At 46.3% G+C, this 18,628-nt stretch overlaps 1 long non-coding RNA gene across 1 annotated transcript in view; it reads left to right on the forward strand.

Annotated features, from left to right (window-relative positions):
- The window catches only part of LOC146799864 (uncharacterized), a 191,037-nt gene extending 178,678 nt beyond the window's left edge, over positions 1-12,359 (forward strand). The window contains exons 2-3 of the long non-coding RNA XR_014968041.1: positions 8,752-8,815; positions 11,528-12,359. This is a non-coding gene — a long non-coding RNA (uncharacterized LOC146799864). The remainder of the gene's footprint in view (positions 1-8,751; positions 8,816-11,527) is intronic.
- Positions 12,360-18,628: the final 6,269 nt, after the last annotated feature.

Below are 18,628 nucleotides of genomic sequence, written 5' to 3' on the forward strand. Positions count from 1 at the left end.
TTCTTGATTCATGTATTTTTCAAGGATTTTTGCAGGCAGTGGGAAACGAGCTATTGGCCAGATTGGATTTCTTTAATAGTGGTAAGATGGAAGTCTTTTTCTAAACTTTGGGGAAGATACCTGTTTGCAGAACAAGCTTAAATAGCTCTGTGAGATGGCCGGGTATCAGTTCAGTTACTGAGATTACGATCTTGAGGGGACAAGGATCCAGTGGTGCTCGATTTGGCAGCAGTGAGAAGTTTGACCACCTGCTCGTAAGAGATTGGAGGGAATTCGGAAAGAAGTACGGAATTTGGGCTACTGGAGTAATTTGATTGAGAGGGAACCCGACTGCTTGCTAGCTGAGTAGGGTTCCGTGTAAATTTGTTGTAAATGTCACGAACCTTACAACAAAAGGTGGAAGCCAGGGTGTCACAGAAGGCTTGATCTGGGATTGTCTCTTTGTGTACCTGTATTTGGTTCAGTTTTTGACCTGTGACGAACAGTTCTTTGGCATTGTTCTTAGCTCTGTCAATGGTCTCTGAGAAATACTTAATTTTTGCAGCATGAATCCTACCTTTATAGTGGGTGAGTATTTCCCTGTAGCGCTCTTCTTCCTTAGGATCGTCAACTCATCCGAAAACCATGGTTCAGAGGGGGCTGTCCTCGTGGTTTTTCCGGGTTTTTGGGGAATGGTTGCCCGTATTGAGGATCTAATCCAGTCATGGTAATCTAGGGCTGCTCTCTCTGGGGCCGTAGAAAGGGGTGGTCTATATCACGACAAAGTTCAGAAGATAATTCAATGTGATCTAAGCGACGCCAGAGAAAACGACTCTGGCTTTTTATAGGCACTTGCTTATTACATACGGGTGATGGCAGGGTAAGAGTGAGCAGGACCGCTGCGTGGTCCGACCAAAGGAGTTGTAGGTTCCTATTAAATTTCCAAGAGCGCACAGTCAGAAAAAACCACATCCAGCAGGTGACCAGCTCTATGAGTAGGACCTTCTGTCAACTGTGTCAGACCAACGCTAGAGAAAAGGTCTATCAGGGCCTTCGAATCATTGTCTTGACCATTGTCTAAATGAACATTTAAGTCCCCTAGTATAGTATAATCCTGGAAGTTCACTTTGTTTTCTATTAGATGCCCCAGAGATTGTAGAAAGTTGGCACTGGGTCCAGGGGGGCGATAGATGAGCATGCCATTGAATGAATGGGTTTGACTAATGGTTATTTGGAAAGTGACTGCCTCACAAGATAATCCAGTGGGAATGTCCTTAAAAGTGGCTTTTAAGTGGATCTCATATACGACTGCGAGTCCCCTGCTTTTTTTCCCCTTACGGCCTTCCTAAAGATGGAGAAGCCAGGTGGAATAGCTACCACCAGGTCAGGACCTGAGGCTACATCTGCCCAAGTTTCTACCACGAACAGGATGTCCAGCCTCTGCTCTTCAGCAAAGTTGGAGAATTCAAACTTATGTTTAATGAGCGAGTGAGTGTTAATAAGCGAGCATTGAAGTCTTGACTGGGCCTAATGGGAGGTCCCTGAGGATTTAATTTTAGTGTAGGAGAGCTCTAAGTCACAGATGTGACATTTCCAGGGGTGTGAACTGGTGCCACAGCTAAAACTAGGGCCTGCACAGCGCAGCCTGGAGGTGGACAAGGCCAGCAAACTCGCCCGGGAGTATGTGTATATCGTAAGAAGGGCTTACCTAAACCTGGCAGTGTGGCTGGCACTGTGCGCGGTCCATGCGCGGACGGGTGCAGACGGGCTTGCCTTAGGCGCGCCTTCGGCGCGCAAGTGGTGCACCCGCTGCACGTGTCCGCTGTGCTTCCGCTTCAGGGGCGATTAAATAGGGGCAGGCTCAGCCTAAAATGTAAAGACTAGACCGTCACTCGACAAACCACCTCAATATGGCAGCCGTCAATGCGGAAGTACTCTCCCCTTTGCCTGCTCTCTCCACTCAAACGGCCAAGGTGCCGCGGTGGTCCGGAGAGCAGCAGAAGGAATGAGGTAAGTGCAGGCTAAACAAATATATAAAACCGCTATCGAAAGTAGTATTATAAACACAAATTAAAAGCTAAAATGCAAGTGATGTTAGGGAAAAATTTGGACCTTAGAGAGTAAGGGGCAGCATGTGCTTGGACAAGGAGGGCCTGTAGTGGTCGAGCTGCTCCTTCTTCTCCTTGTAGTGGTCGAGCTGCTCCTTCTTCTCCTTGTAGTGGTCGAGCTGCTGCTCCTTCTTCTCCTTGTAGTGGTCGAGCTGCTCCTTCTTCTCCTTGGAGTGGTCGAGCTGCTCCTTCTTCTCCTTGGAGTGGTCGAGCTGCTCCTTCTTCTCCTTGGAGTGGTCGAGCTGCTCCTTCTTCTCCTTGTAGTGGTCGAGCTGCTGCTCCTTCTTCTCCTTGGAGTGGTCGAGCTGCTGCTCCTTCTTCTCCTTGTAGTGGTCGAGCTGCTCCTTCTTCTCCTTGGAGTGGTCGAGCTGCTCCTTCTTCTCCTTGGAGTGGTCGAGCTGCTCCTTCTTCTCCTTGTAGTGGTCGAGCTGCTGCTCCTTCTTCTCCTTGGAGTGGTCGAGCTGCTCCTTCTTCTCCTTGTAGTGGTCGAGCTGCTGCTCCTTCTTCTCCTTGTAGTGGTCGAGCTGCTCCTTCTTCTCCTTGGAGTGGTCGAGCTGCTCCTTCTTCTCCTTGTAGTGGTCGAGCTGCTGCTCCTTCTCCTTGTAGTGGTCGAGCTGCTGCTCCTTCTTCTCCTTGTAGTGGTCGAGCTGCTCCTTCTTCTCCTTGGAGTGGTCGAGCTGCTCCTTCTTCTCCTTGTATATTGTTGCTATCTTTGTCCTCGAGCCTATATTGAAAGACTATCGGACTCACTTAGTTCCGTGTTCCGCGCAGAGCCCCCCCTCGTCGTTGAGTGGCATGTGCTAGGAGCAGGCTTATGTTTTTTGACAAAGTCATAATTTTTTCATCTCTGTCATTTTTCTCTTTTACTCCTATTTCCTTTGCGTTTTTCAATTGATGCCGTTTTTTGATGTTGTGGTGTTCGTAGATTAATGCAACTGTGTTTTATGTTGAATGTTATGTCCAGTTAACGATTCTATGCGTGTATGAAAAAGTCGTCATTTATTCACATTTTGCTGTTCCGCTGCTAAAAAACAATTCAAATGTTTTGAGTTAACCAATGCACTTTCTGACAGGTTGTTATTTTTCATGTGTTGTTTTATGTACTAAGTTTGTTTGATGCATCTTTGTCCTCAGCTGAGTTCATTGTAAAATTAATTATTGCCGGCATAACCACGTGTAGATAGTCTTTCCCCACAAACAGAGTAGGATTTAAGTTTTTTTTAGAAAACAGAGAACTCTAAAAGTGGACTAAATCTCTTTAAAAAAGTTTCAAACTCATCATGAAGACGCCTTTAAACCACATGCAAACTAGGTTCCCCACGCAGGCTGAAAAGCTAAATACGTTTTACCGTGAGTGGCACAGACACACCAAGACACATGGTTTCCGCTGGCCAGAGGGGGGGAACTTTCAACTCCAACATAATCAAACACACAAAGATCCACATTCAGACCAGATACATAGGACAGAAAAAGACTAAAAGAGAGGCACTGTTTGAACTGTGGGACATCTTTGAGGTGGCCCGACCTACAATTCTGTCCAAGAACCCGCAAGCAAGGCTTCCACACCTCCCCCACCCTACACCGGATTGGAGGTGCTCTCTCTGATGCCGGCCATCCCAGCTGTTCTTGCTTTAGGTTACACCACCCTGCCGGTTGAGGGGGCTGGAGGGCCCCCTACCAGGCAGCAAGCCATTAGATTAAGGGCAGCTAAGATGTTGTCCAACCGGCTAACCCAAGAGACTTCAGCCTCACCACAGTTCGGTGCTAGAAACCCTCGAAGTTCGACCTCCCATCCATCGTGCACAACCCATCAAACCCCAGCGGCACGGGGAGCATACACTCCATCCAGTAGGGCACTCCCAGGAAACCGGGAGGTTCATAGCGGTATTGGATAGCAATACCACCAGTGGGGGGCAGTGGAGTTTCCAGCCTCCCGGGGTCTGACACCAAGGGGGGAGCCACCGAGGGTATGCTCAGGCAGCAGAAGAAACAACTCGGAGTGTGCTGCAGGACAAATCCCTTCCAAGGAAAACCACACTCAGTACTGAGCAAAGGAAACAGCCTGGGTGGTATTGGAGGAGAGGTGCGGGTTGAGAATGGAGAGAGAAAGAGCTCCCGTCAGGGAAGCACAGAGGGAGAGCAGCGAGATGCACCCTCTCCCGGAGAGCTGAGCTAGGACCTTAGTTCCACATGAAGAGAAGCCCGAAATAGAATCAGAAGCGAGGCCCTCATCGGGAATGAGAACGCCACGGAATCCTCAGCGTAGGAGAGGGGCCAACCTACAAATAAGAGATCAGGATGCCTAGCCCAAACTCAGTTAGGCCACAGGAGAAGCAAAATGCACCTCTGCACTCGCACCAGGAGAGCAACGATGAGAACATGTGCCACTCCCCCTCAACGCGCTGGTCAAATGAACTTACCCAAGAGAGATAGTTTTGAGAGACGAAGGTGAGGTTGATCCAGCGCGGAGGACAACATTTTCATATTCTCCTTATGTCACAGATTCTTATTCACAACAGCTCATTCATACACTCATTCATTGGTGGGGCCCATAACACCAACACTCTCATCATTCAATCAATCTCACTTGAATCTGTACACAGGAGGAAAAGGCGCTGGACATGGGTACCTTATTGCCTATCAGGATCAATTTGCTTTTACATTATACACACATTCTATATACATCTTCAGAATCCTGACTTTAACATCGAGGCACTCCACTGTTTGGTCGATGGACCAACTAGTTGGACTGGTTGATGGTGAATTAGAACCAGCTAAGACACAATTAAAGCCCAGGAAACATTTGGTATTTTCTGTAATTAATTTAAGAACCACCAACTCATTTCTTATTATTTCAATTTTGTTTATCTTAGTATTTACTAAACTCTTAAATTTTGCACTTATTATCTAGAGCTCATTATTTGATCATAAATGTATTAAAGAGAAAATATGAACATTCAGAAATTACTTTTAGACGTAGATTTTCAGAAACGTACATTGAATCATTACCAATTGAAAGATGACGAAAGGTTCAAATCAAACAGGGAGTTATCTGCATTCTCAAATGAAGGCTCCCTCGAACAGGCAGTCCAGTCCTCACCAAAGGATCCGACCGGCTTGCGGAATACAGGATACAGTGTAGTAAAGTTCAGAACTTCAGCAAAGTCCGACCATCAATCCGGAGCATGGACCAATTCCACACTCAGACTGATAGCGTAGAATTTAGGAAAACACAAAGAAATAACCCAAAGATATATGCAGCCACAACCGAAACCCAATGAACGAACCCACGAACGAACGCTGCTGCAACCAACCCTTCCAACTCCAACTGCCACATTATGATTGATGAAAGGGTTTTTATACCCTTTTCTGTCTTACTTCATTTTAGATATAGTAACTTTAGGGGCAGACCAAATTTTCTGATTCTACAGTTCGGGGTTATCAGTAGTTTATTGAATTTTTTTCCAGTGCAAACTGGTTCTTCATAGTGACTTTTCACAAAGTTTTCAAATCAACATTTTCTGTTCCGTTCCCAGGCGGGGAAACAATAGTTGTATCTTTTTCCGAGGTAAAAAGGATCCCACTGATAGGTCCTCTCTTCCTTGACACCCATTTGGTCATCTTCTGGCCTGCGGTCAAGTTATCAACTTTCGGCCTTGGCAGGGAACACGATGTCAGGAGTTCAAGCTACCTCGTGATTTCGAGGGCCATCTGGGCATTCGCAGAAGTCATCACGTGCACATGGTGGCATCTGCTTCAGAGAACGCCATCTTGGGTACTGCGGCCTATTAGGCCCGAATGTCAATTTAAGCAGACATAGACATAACAGCAATTAAAATATAGAAATGAAAGTTCTGATGTTCAAACCCATACTAATCCCAAGATATATTAGTATTTTCCTAGCTGTAGCAACACTTAAAGCAATAATACTTACCACTTGATAACTTTTAAAGCACAAATGATCGCAAAGCAACATGAATCATACAATTTTACTATTTCACCACAATCTAAGGTTAGTTTTGCGTTCCATAGTTAATTAATTAATTGTTCTGCCATGCAATTAGCAATTTAGTCCCATGTGTATTTATGTTTATCAAGGTGTCAAGGTTGATTAGTAACACTTCCAATGCAAACATGTTATTGTAAATTAATTTTTAGAATGATTTCGTAATTAATTTCATGCAAATTAGAGGAGGTATACAAAATGTTGTTTTACCTGCTCCATCAAGGTCTTTGCATAACCATTCTGCCACCTGCTAACTCGCTGGACCGCTGCGAGCGTGTAATTGGCACAAGTCTTGAAGGGAGCTCTGCCGCCGAACCCCAGAGGGTTTCCACCCAGTCCTCACGGCAGATGTCAGGGAGGCTGGCAGCAGCCAGACCTCAGAGAGTGCTACTACTGTCACAGAATGGACCACATGGCTGACCGATGCCATCTGAGAGCTTATGATGAGCAAAGACCAATACGCCTGGCCCGCAAAATCCCCATCTTCAGAACCAGGCCCAAATCAATCTGAGCGCACAGCACATTCAGTCACCAGGGAGTCAGTCAGCAAACACACCACTGCAACAAGGACCAGGTGGTTGGCCAAACACTTGGCAACAGCAGCAGGCAGAGAACTCAGCCTAGAAAGGACCCTGGCCACAGACATGGCAAGGAGGGATGACTGTCTGGGAAGGCAATACCTTCACACAATCGCCCAATCCAAATGCGCAGTAGGCCTAAAAATCTCCAATACTACACAAGCACTTCATACTCACTTCAGAACGCTCACCACAACAATGAAGACTAGTCACATAGCATTAGGGGAAAACTCAAGCCTTTACTTGTTTTCAGGAAAAATTCAGGGCTGCGGTATATTCTTTAGATCGGGAATCTGCACTAAAATTCACCATTTGGGTGCCTGCGGGGACCTAGGCCCCACTGTGCCGCTGGTCCCTCTGGGCAGGGTTGGCTGGCCATGACCCGGGGGAGGGCAGTCTGACAAAGGGGCAGGGCGGCCCCTGGCCAACGCATATAACGAGCACACAGGTCCCCTCAGCAAAGTTACTAGGGAAAGCCTCAGATTAAAAGATTGATTAAAAGGACCCCCTTCTCCAACATTTTAAGGCCTCCAGCTAGTGGTGGCCCCCTTTTAGTTCCAAAACGAGGTGACACCCCAGTGCCGGATGCAAGGTTATACATGCATTTGGGATATTGGTGTCCCCATAAAAACTCAGTAGTCCACACACAAATAAGCAACAATTGGCCCCAAATTCTGTTTGGTCACCAATGACACAGCTATCAGACTGCGGACTGAACTCCTCCTCTTCTGATGTACATGTCATTCCCTGAAGGACTCTGGCTGGCCCTCCACGGACAAACAATGCAAGGTGGGGTTTGCATGGCCTTGTAGTGCTCTATCTGCAACACTCCATTGAATGTGCATTAAACATTCATTTTCACACCGCTGTGTCGTGTCTATGATCTTGCAAGTGTGAGGTATGGATGAATGTAGGGTCAATGATTCCCCCTTACGTCCATGTTACTCAGGTTTTGGGACTTGGGTCACAGGGTGACACATTGCCGAATGCGTTCCGGGTGGACCCGACACTAGGACAGAGACACACGCATTAGTTACTTCCTTGTCCAACCCAGAACGGAACCACACCCAGAGCCTCGTCATCATTGGTCACACCCTTACGCTGGACTGGCTTACGCTCACAGGGGACGACGACAACGCTACATGTCCCAGGTCTTCCCTGTAGGGATCTGCTGCTCACAGGTCTAGTTGTCAGCATGCCACAGCCACTCCCTCACGGCTGGTTTACACCCACACCACACCCATCAAGCACAGGTGTCACAGGACATGTGACCCTGCCAATATAAATGGTCTGGCGCACGTGCTCGATGCCATTTCCACTCTGTAACTGGGTGTCTCCGTGTGGTTCTCATTTATGCATGAGGGCCTAGGGCCCTGCCACCTCGCATTGCCCAGTGCCAGGGGTGAAATGATGACGTCCGCACCACGCGACTTAATCATAAAGGGTCCATGGCTTGCAGTGCACAGACTTGGTGGCAGCGGATACACTGCGGCAGGCACAGGCACACCGCCACGGGACGGTGTCTTTCGGTGCACTGAGGTGGGGGCACCTTCAGTGCTGAGCGGGTGTGAAGCCTGCGATGATGCGCCGTTCTGGCGGTCCGGACTGGTAGGATTAGTGTGAGCCCTGCTGGACCGCAGTGTAGGCCTGAGCAAGCGGGCAGTGCGGGCCTACCAACACGTGGCGTTGCCTCACGGTTCACAGAGTTAGTCTAGAGCTGAGCGGGTGTGCAGCCTGCGATGATGCCGTGTGCACTGATATGTTCTCTGCCATAGCGAAATCAAGACCCAGAATCAAGTATGTGACCTGGTGGTCCACAGTGCGGGGCTGCATGATGTGGAGGGTACCATGGTTTCGGGCCCCGGGCTTGGAGGCCCCACCGGCACGTGGTGGGCCCTCTTGGAGACACGCCGGTGGCAGAAGGTGAGCAGTGAGGCCTGGTTGCCCAGGGGAGGGCAATCACCGCTGGGCGCCGGGAGGGGCTGGGGTGCATCAGTCTGTGTGCGCAGGGGCGGGCAAGCGATGACGGCTTGTGCTACTGTATGGACTCTGCCATTTATGTCTCTGGAAACTGTTTCAGATGAGGGACCTGGGGGACTACAGTGTGTACCGGCACGTGGTTGGAGACACACCGATGGCAGCAGGTGAGCAGTGAGGCCTGGGTCCGCAGTGTCGGCACTCTCTCTCCCTCTCTTACTCTCTCCCTCTCTCTCTCTCTCTCTCTCTCTCTCTCTCTCGCTCTCTCTCTCTCTCTTTCTCTCTCCCTTTCTCTTTCTCTCTCCCTCTCTCTCTTTCTCTCTTTCTCTCTCTCTCTCTCTCTCTTTCTCTCTCCCTCTCTCTCTTTCTCCCTCCCTTTCTCCCTCCCTCTCTCTCTTTCTCTTGCCCTCTCTCTCGTTCTCTCGTTCTCTCTCTCCCTCTCTCTCTCTCTCCCTCTCTCTCTCTCCCTCTCTTTGTCTCTCCCTCTCTTTCTCTCTCCCTCTCTCTCTCTCTCCCTCTCTCTCTTTCTCTCCCTCTCTTTCTCTCTTTATCTCTCTCTCGCTCTCTCTCTCTGTACTTTGTTGAAAGCATGACACAACTTCTTATCTAGGTTTTTGTCTTACAGAATGTCCTGAGAAGACCCGACATGACTCTTCCGAATTGTTGTTTTTGCTTTATTCTGTAATAAACTGATTATTTGGATATTCTAAGATGAATGAATGATTCTTCTTTTTCTGACCACACATGTATGTTAGGTGTTGTGATTGTGCGACTACAGGCAAATTGTGTGGTTCATGATTTCGTGGAGTTGATTCAATGGGGGGGGGGGGTGCCTGGGGTAGGGCCCTGGGGGGTCCCTGGGGGTGATGGCTGTGGGTGTTGTTGCCCTATTGGTGCTCTTGGCTGCATGGTCAGTTGCTCCTGGGCATCTGTTGTTCTTCATGTGTGGCTCTGGGCTGTGCTCACTTGTCTGGTGCCGGTTGTCATCCGACTTAACACCAGGTAAGAGCAGGTGTTAGTTTCCTGCTGCTAACGCACCTTATCGCCTGTTTTGTGATCTTATCACTGATCTGGCTGGTCGTTGAGAATGTTGCGAAGTGGTGTTGTTGCGGGTTTTTGCTCGGGAACACCTACTCTGCATCTCATTAGCGTTAGTTGCCGGGGCATCTGTGGCAATGTTTTTGCGGCTGCTATCGCAGGTAAACTGGTGCTATGGGCTGTTAGCATCAGCTTGTGAATGGGGCGACTTTGGCTGCGCTAAAGTGCCGATAACTCGGCAATAGATCCTTGAGAATATGCCCCAATGTGTAGGTCAAAAGGTACCATCGGCATCGATAACACTACACACACACACACACACTCATACACCCGTAGGGAAAGTAGGGTAATAAGAGTGCCAAAAGGCCGTAAATGATAGTTAGGTAAAAAGAGACATTCACACACCCACGAAGATCACGCCACTAAAATACACACTTTTATGATTGTGAGGGGGAGGACTAAATGCCCCACACAAATAAAACTCAGGCGACCCATGACCAAAAACTCACCAATACCTAAAATGACAGTCAAATTTGGGCCCCCCCATCCAGTACAATGCCAAAGATTGCACAAAAAGGATGCACAGAAATGCCCCAAAAAGGACAAGCACAGGAATTTCCGAGAATTAATAATGATGTATGTTTTTCTAAAAGCTAACCTACAACCCACAGCTCTTACCCAACAGGCCTGAAATCGAGCCATACGTGCACCATCTTTACAGCAGCCCGCCACCTGTTTAGTAGCAACCTCCGAAATCCCAAAGAGGCCTGAGGGTTCAAGCCAAAAAGATCATAGACTATTTTTACGGACACTTTTTACAACTGGCTGTGCCAAGCAAAGACACCACAGACATAAGAAAGCTGCAGATGACCCCTCCAGACACCATCCAAAGACTTGCAATGTTCCAAAAGTTATGTATTATTGCACCTTTGTACGCTATCTGCTTAAAATGGCCATAGCAGGGAAATAGGCCTAGCCATATGGAGCCGACCTCGACATTTCCGCAGCGCTTGCATAGGGACCTCACTTACACTTACACTGAATCAAACACTAGTATTCCACATGCACAACACAGCACACTCTAGAACAACACATGGTACCAGCACATGACCGCCGTAGGTGCCCAGACGTCGGATAGGTTGTGCTGTGTCTGCTTGCTGATACCTCACGCCGTGGGCGCAGGCAGACTTTTCTTATCCCAAGAAATAGCACCAAACAAAGCAAAATGTCTCATCCACTTGTACCGATGTAGGATTAGGGCCAAGATACAACCCAGTAGAGTAGAACCCCGTAGAGTAGCCGTACAAATTACCCAGTATGAAACCAACTCCACAGCACTACATCTTTTTTCAAAGCCTACCGAAATTCATACTGAGCTAGAAAGGATGCGCAGGTGAGGCATTATAGGCGAGGACACTGTTTGGCCAGAGATTTTCCAGAGGAGAAGTTCTTGGAGGTAGCAAAGCCACCGCACCAGTGCACAAAGATGCCCACTCCCCCCTCTGTCTGTTGTCCCAGGGTGGCCGTTGGCATGTCTGGGGCAGTATTCTTCAATAACAAATGGACCCCAGAAATGGAATTCCAGTGCAGGGCCATTCAACTTGATGATACAAGGGGAAATGGTTCCAGAAGGTTAGAGTTAAATGCCAGCATAGATACCCCATCTCAGGAAATCAGGAACACTGAGATAGATAGGTAGGCTGGAGCGGGTGGTGACATAATATAATATAATATAATACATTCGCTGGTGGGGCCCATAACACCAACAGGTACACATGGCCAGAAGGGAAGGGGTAACCCCTAATTGTACCGAAACATACACTGTTTTCCTTTTGTTTCAGAGGCAAAGGAATGATACCGCTTGGCACGAATGAGAATTGTGAAGCAAACTGCACGTACCAGATATGCAATGGGGCACCTCCATGTTGATGGATACCTATTGGTAATGTGGGGAGTTTGCCTACACCCCCCTCGTCCCTGGATGGCGGGGTCTTCTGCACCCTTGTGATCATACACATGCCGATCCTGGTCATCTCTGGAGAAGATCTGTCTGAGTTGTTCCAACATCTGCTACAGAAGAATAAAACTGTATTGCATCAGGCTTGAGAAAAACAGAACTGCTGATTAATTTTACTAGGCTCCGCATGAGGGCATCACAGTAAACGTAGGAGGGTCCATAACCTTCTTCACCTTGCAAACAAAGGCGAAACCCCTGCTGGTTGCAGATAACCAGGTGGGAAATGCTGAAGATGACCAACGATACTGAGCTCAGCCGAAACGCTATCAAGAACTAAGAGCAATCCACCATATGGTGATGCAACATAGGTATGTGTTGGACTTGATAACCGCGATGGAGGGTGAGGTGTGTCAAAACCAGTGCTTCCTGCTTTACTTTCATCCCTGAAAATGACCTGGATAACGGGACACTGGCTTTTGCCATCCACCAATTGCATCGTATTCAAGCTGACATAAACAAGGAGGGAGGGGCCCTTGAGCAGAACTGGCTTATCGACTTATTTTCTTGGTTCCCCCATTGGGTGATCAGAATGTGCCAGTGGTTGCTTCCAATTATTCTTTTTGTGCTATTTTTGTGTGGGTTCCTACAAGTGAGGGTTTCCTGTTTTTTGGTGTAAACTTTATTATTAAATGTACTTTTCTCGTACAATAAACACAATACAGAACTGTAAAGATTGAAATGTAATACAATCACAAGAAAATATAAAGCATTAATTTGCATCCAAATCTAATACTATATCAATAACTACTGCATAAAAGTGATAATAAACAAATAAAACAGAAAGGGCTACAGTGAACGTGTACTAACTAGTGAGGACTAAAATACATGCTTTGAATTGAGGATCAAGCAGTAATATATGAATCTAGGCTAGTCCACATGTTAGATTTGGAAGTAGCTGTTTCATTACGAGTAAGTAGATATGAGGAGTGCCCACGTCTCAGAAAAATAATCCATTCCCACCAAACATTAACTGAAAGTAACTTAGCATCTTTCCAATTAGAAGTAATAGACTTTAGTGCAGTAAAAATAAGGTTGAAAAGTTTACAATCCATATGAGACAATGTAGTCTTCAGGAGAAAAGATGTATGGATTATAATAGAAAAGGATAAAGATGTTTGGATTTTAAGGATCCGAGTTATAATATTCCATACATCTGTCAAAAAAACAAAAAATAACAAGACATTTGTAGAATAAATCTCCAATCATAGTATTACAATGCCAACAGTTTAGAGAATGTAATAGTTTACCTTTAAATAGTTTATACGGAGACCAGAAGCATTGGTATAGCAGATAAATATTAGTTTGTATGTATGAGGGAAGCCGGAAGATAACTAGCAGTGTTGGACTTCCAAATGTCCTTCTATGTCACATTAGAGAGATGAATATTTCTGAATGGTGACCATTTCTGAGTAAAAAGTGTAAAGGAGGAAATTGGAGTAGGAAGTTTTAAATATACTTTAGAGGAAATAGGAGTAGAAAGTTTTTAATATACTTTAGAGGCTATGTGTCCTGTATGACTAAACATGTTAATACAAAACTTCACACTAGAAGGTTGGGTCAAAGGTAGCAGTTGAGGATATGCATTAAGAATGGTGTTACATAGTAACTTATATTTAGGAAAATCAGATGAAGGTAAACTATATTTAGCTTTAAGGTCTTCAAATGTATAAAACATATCTCCTTGACATATATCAGCAACAAAGAAAATACCAGCAACAATCCATAAATTCCTAAAAGAAATATGTTTATGGCACTGGAGTTTGGGAAACTTTCTTGGTAGATGCAATGGCAAAAGACAAATTTCCATCAAATGATAAAAGGGCAATCTTAGAAGCCGCAAAAATGGGTGATCGTTTGCCAAATGAACTATTGGCCATAGTAAGGAATGCAAGTAATGGATATGGTGTCAATATATATTCCTCCAGAGTAAGCCATTTGGGTGCATTAGAAGGAGAAATATTATGAAACCATAATGAACATTGTGTCTCAAGAAATGAAATATGACATTTTTTTAAATCTGGAAGACCAACTCCTCCCTCACATTTGTCCAATTGCAATGTTTTAAGACAAATGTGTGTATGCTTATTGTTCCAGATAAACTTAGTAAATAATTTATAACGTTTAACAAAAAACGTAGAAGGAAAAGAAAGGGGCAACATGGACAACAAATAGTGGATTTGTGGCGTTGTGGAAATTTTAAGTGCCGCAATACGTCCCCTCCAATTTAAATGACGATTGGACCAGCCATCCAGTTTCTCTTTAGTACTATTTATTATTGTAGAATAATTGGGTTCAACTGTACTTTTAATCGAATCAGTAAATGTTATGCCTAGATATTTGAGTGTTTTTGGAGACCATAATACATCAGTGTTTGCCAGCATTGTAGAATTACGTAAAATATTTAGGGGTAAATCTCTGTCTTATTAATATTCAAGGAGTATCCAGAAGCTGCAGCATATTTATGAATAATATTGAAAATAATAGGTAAGGAAACAAGAGGATCATTAGCATATAATAACACATCATCAGCATACGCAGAAACCTTTACATTAGTTTTTTTCAAAACAACCCCTGTGTATTTGTCACTAATGTGGAGAGAACACAAGAGGGGTTCTATGGCAATAAGAAATAGCAAGGGCGATAGTGGACACCCTTGACATGCTCCGCTATATACACGGAATGGAGAAGAACAAGCACCATTAACAAAAATACAAGCCGAGGGTGCCGAGTACAATGCTTTAATCATGTTGAGAAAAATAGGCCCAAACTGAAAAACCTCCAATGTATTAAATAAAAATTGCCAGTTTACTTTATCAAATGCTTTTTCCGCATCCAAGGCCAAAACACCAACTGGGCAATTGATGGCTTTCGCAAGAGATAAGACATGACAAAGTAAGTGAGTGTGATGGGCTGACAACCTACCCTTCATGAAGCCAGTCTGGTCAGGTTGAATAATGAAGCAAAGGAGGGGTGATAATCTATTTGCAAAAATGTTGGCATATATTTTACAATCCTGGTTCATTAGAGATATGGGACGATAATCTGACACTAAAGTAGGATCCTGTTTTGGTTTAGGGACAACAGTGATAGTGTCTTCATTAAAAGAGCCACCCATCGTGGAAGTGTGTAGCAAGTCCATAAAAAGGGAAAGTAAGATAGGAAAAGATTTGTAAAATTCAGCCAGAATACCATCTGGGCCAGGTGTTTTATTGGGGTTTAGTGCTTTAATAGCTGTGATTGTTTTTTGAATATCGATAGGATTTTCTAAGGCGAATCTATCAGTGCCAGAAATGTGAGGTAATTGACAAGTATTAAGAAATTCAGTGATGAAGGAAGTGACCCGATTTGGGTCACCCGGGTCTCTCACGACCACCTATACGCCTTCCCAATAAATGAAGAGTCGATCAGGCAGTAGACAATGCCAACCAGTTAGTGTATTCGTAATACGCTGCAGCGGAGCCCAGTCTGACCAGTCTCCTTAGATGACTGCAAAGGGGTCTGGTCTCCCTCTGCTCGGTAATACATATTATACAATTCCAACACCTTGAGAGTCCTGCCCACACTGGAATTTTCCAGTTCAGGCCATGATGAACAAAGAAGAAGGCACATAAGATGGGCCGTGCGACTGGGCAGGGAACATGCTATCTCAGTCCCAAGGCCGCTCGGCAGCTCTCTACCATGTAAAGCTGTGAGAACTAGTGTATCTAACGGTAAAGGTATGCAACAATGGATAGTACATTCATTAGTGCAGCAAAGCTTCAACCTTGAGAAGTACAAGAAGGAGACATAGGGCGACCTTTTCTGCAGAGGCAAGCATTATGAGACAGACACTCGATCTCAGTTACAGAAGAACAAGGCGTCAATAAAGATGGCGCCATGCATGCTAACCTAAAGAAGAACAGTGGTTTAAACTAAGCAAGGGGAGCATTTAGTCATATGCATCACGGAAATAACATTTCAAATCTAACAGAACCTCCTTTTAGCATGCATGCTAATAGGCTTTATTGGCGCCATCAGGTCAGGGTCTTTACAATTCTATAGTTAAGAGAAAAGGGGATATACATACATGCAATCAGTATTCAAATATCCTGTAGGAGAGTAGGATCTGCTTCACATGTGTACCCCCACTTTATGCTGGTGTTTCACTGTATTTCGACCTTAGTCTGGCTGTGGCCCTGCTAATCAGGACCACAGCCTAGCTGCTTCCTCTCTAAAAGGGTTTGCATGTACATTAGGTATATATCTAATTGGACTCTGGAGTGCCGTATAAGCCCCTAGTATATGGTATACTATGTACCTAGGGCATAGGTACCTGAGAGGCCTACCAGGGGCTGACGCATGTTTTATGCCACCCCTGGGAAGCACTCCAAAATGGCACCACAGGTCTGGGTAAGGGTGTGCCTGAACCCCTTACAGTGGTATAGGCTACCTATATCACTACCATTGCACACACATATAAAACCTATAAGTAACTCCCATGGCAGGCCTTAACACTCCTGAAGGCAGAGTGCTTGGTTCTTATGTGAGAGGGTGCCCCTGCATGAGCAGAGCCCCTCTGCAGCGTTCGGAGTACCTCCTCTGATGCTGTTTGTGGTGCAGCCTGACCATATACTCTGCATTGTCTACATAGCCCCCAATCTGTATCATTCATCTGTTTTTAATATCAATATTGATCCTGTTTGCTTTACAATCATTTACCAGGGTGGTGAAGCGCCTGTGTAGGTCGATGGCAGTTCTATGCTGAGGTACATTCTTTTCCACTTGATACAAACAGATGAAATGATGCCTTCTTGTGTGTCCCTAGGACCCAGTGGGACCGAGTGCCCCCTCCTAGACCTGTAGGACTCCAGTGAAGAGCGGTGCTGATGAGAGTCATTCGGGAAACCCAGAGAATCAGCAGTCGTGAGGCAAGTCATAAAAGGTCCTCACATGGATATTTCAGGCAATCTGTATGAACTTGGCCAGGGGTTCTGGCCACAAACAGGGTGCGGACAGGTGCAAGGGGCGGAGAGGTGAGTGCCAACAGGGTGTGGGTAGGCACAGAGGAGCTTGTCCTTGGCACGCCATTAAAAGAGAGGAATGATCAAATACCCTTGTAAACTCACTCCATACTTTTCCAATAGAAAGTGCCAACACACACCTCTTTATAACTCAATTCATCTTAAACTCATAATCTACAACTTTTAAATCACTCTACATCTCTTTCACCTAGTAAGCGCGCCCAAATCAGTGCCATGTGATGTCCGCTTGAGAATTTTAGGGCCTGAGTCAGAGTTTGGCGGACGGGGTCTGTGAGAAGTTGGCCTGGTATATGATGTTCACTAATTAAAGTGACCACCTTGTACCATGCCAAGCAACCCTTATGGTGTGGTTGTAAGTCAACCTTTTCGGACTAGCTGCCCTAGTGGTAGCGGAGGCTAAGCAGTCTTTGAGGCTAAACTCGTTAAAGCGTGTTAAGCAGGCTGTTTTACCAAATGTAACCCCCCTTTATACCAATGAAAGGACACCACACAGATATATATTCAAAATATATATGTATTTATTTCTCAAAGTATCCCCTAGACTCTTTATGAGCACAGGAGCACAAATCGTTAAACAAGACAACGTTATAATATACAGAAGTTGCACTTTATATGGATGGGCCCTGGTGGCCACTCAAACCATATACTAAAATAGTGGTATAAGTACCACGAACAGGAAAGGGAAAAGGCCTAGGGCCTCTAGAATCGCTGGGCCTACAAGGAGCTATCTTCAGTTAGTGACCAGGAGGTCCACGGGTCACGTGTGCAGTGAGGAAAGTTACACGCGGGCTCCCATAGGTTTTCAATGGGTGCGTAAAAGTTTAAAAGTTACTGCAGAAAGGGTCTTCTGGGTGGACTACGATCTTAAGATTCAAAACACAGACACTAGAGATGTTTCTCTACACTTGGGCACCGGAGTGCCAGCTTTACCTCACCCACAGGAAGCGGGTGCATAGGTCTCGAAGTGTGTCGGGTTTCTTCTATCGATTCAATTGAGCCTGATGACAAAGATGCTGCAGGCGGTCGGTCCAGAAGAGATGCGGTGGATCCAAGAGTGGATCGGAGTTGTAGAAGACCTGAAATCAGAGGGGACAGTGTTCACAGTCACTAGCCAGTGACCGGCGTGGCACCAGGTAGGTACCAGGCGATGTCGGGTGCAAACAGGTGGTTAGGTGTAGCTTGTCTCCGCAGCCACGTGGTCCCTGAAGGTCGACGACGTCCAGGAGTCGAGTCACAAGCTGTCCCACGCAGGTTCTCGCTGTCGGCGGTATCGGTGACTCGAAAGAAGCACACAAGCCTTGGCAAAGGCAGGAGTCGTGGAAAGAGAGGAAAGCTGATTGTTCTGACCAGCAAGGTCAGAGGGGCTGCTCTTTTGGAGAGCAGCTAGGGCCAGTCTGGAGCAACCAGACCAGTGTCGTTGTTTTCAAAATAGGTCGCCAAAATGGCCACTAGCCAACGGGCCAGGGACCGGGCAGGCGCGTTGAGATGCAAAGTGCAGAGGGGCCCCACGCAGATCGTGGAGATGCTGGAGGGCTCACCTTTGGTGCAGATGCTGATCGGTGGTTGGGCTTCTCAGGACCCAAAGCACAACTTGGAGGGAGCCTCTGTCGTTGCGCTTGCAGCTTGTCGTCGGTCTTCCAAGATGGTTGGCTCCACATGTCTCGGTGCCTCCACGGGTTCCTTCCTTGCAGGGACTGTGGATCGGGCGGTGAGAGGTCTGGAGGTCCAGGTCTTGTCTGGCTCTGGGCTCGGGCTCCGGCAGGAGGCAGCGGCAAAGCAGACGTTCAATAGCTGGTTGGTGCTTGCGTTAGCAAGATGGTCACTCCCTGACCATAGGGGAGATTTCCTTCAGTCCTCAGTGCAGCAGAGCGTCGAAGTTCCCGTCTTCTTCTTGTGGTTAAGTT

Source organism: Triturus cristatus, chromosome 8, assembly GCF_964204655.1.
Source record: "Triturus cristatus chromosome 8, aTriCri1.1, whole genome shotgun sequence".
In the NCBI taxonomy this organism is placed as follows: Eukaryota; Metazoa; Chordata; class Amphibia; order Caudata; family Salamandridae; genus Triturus; species Triturus cristatus.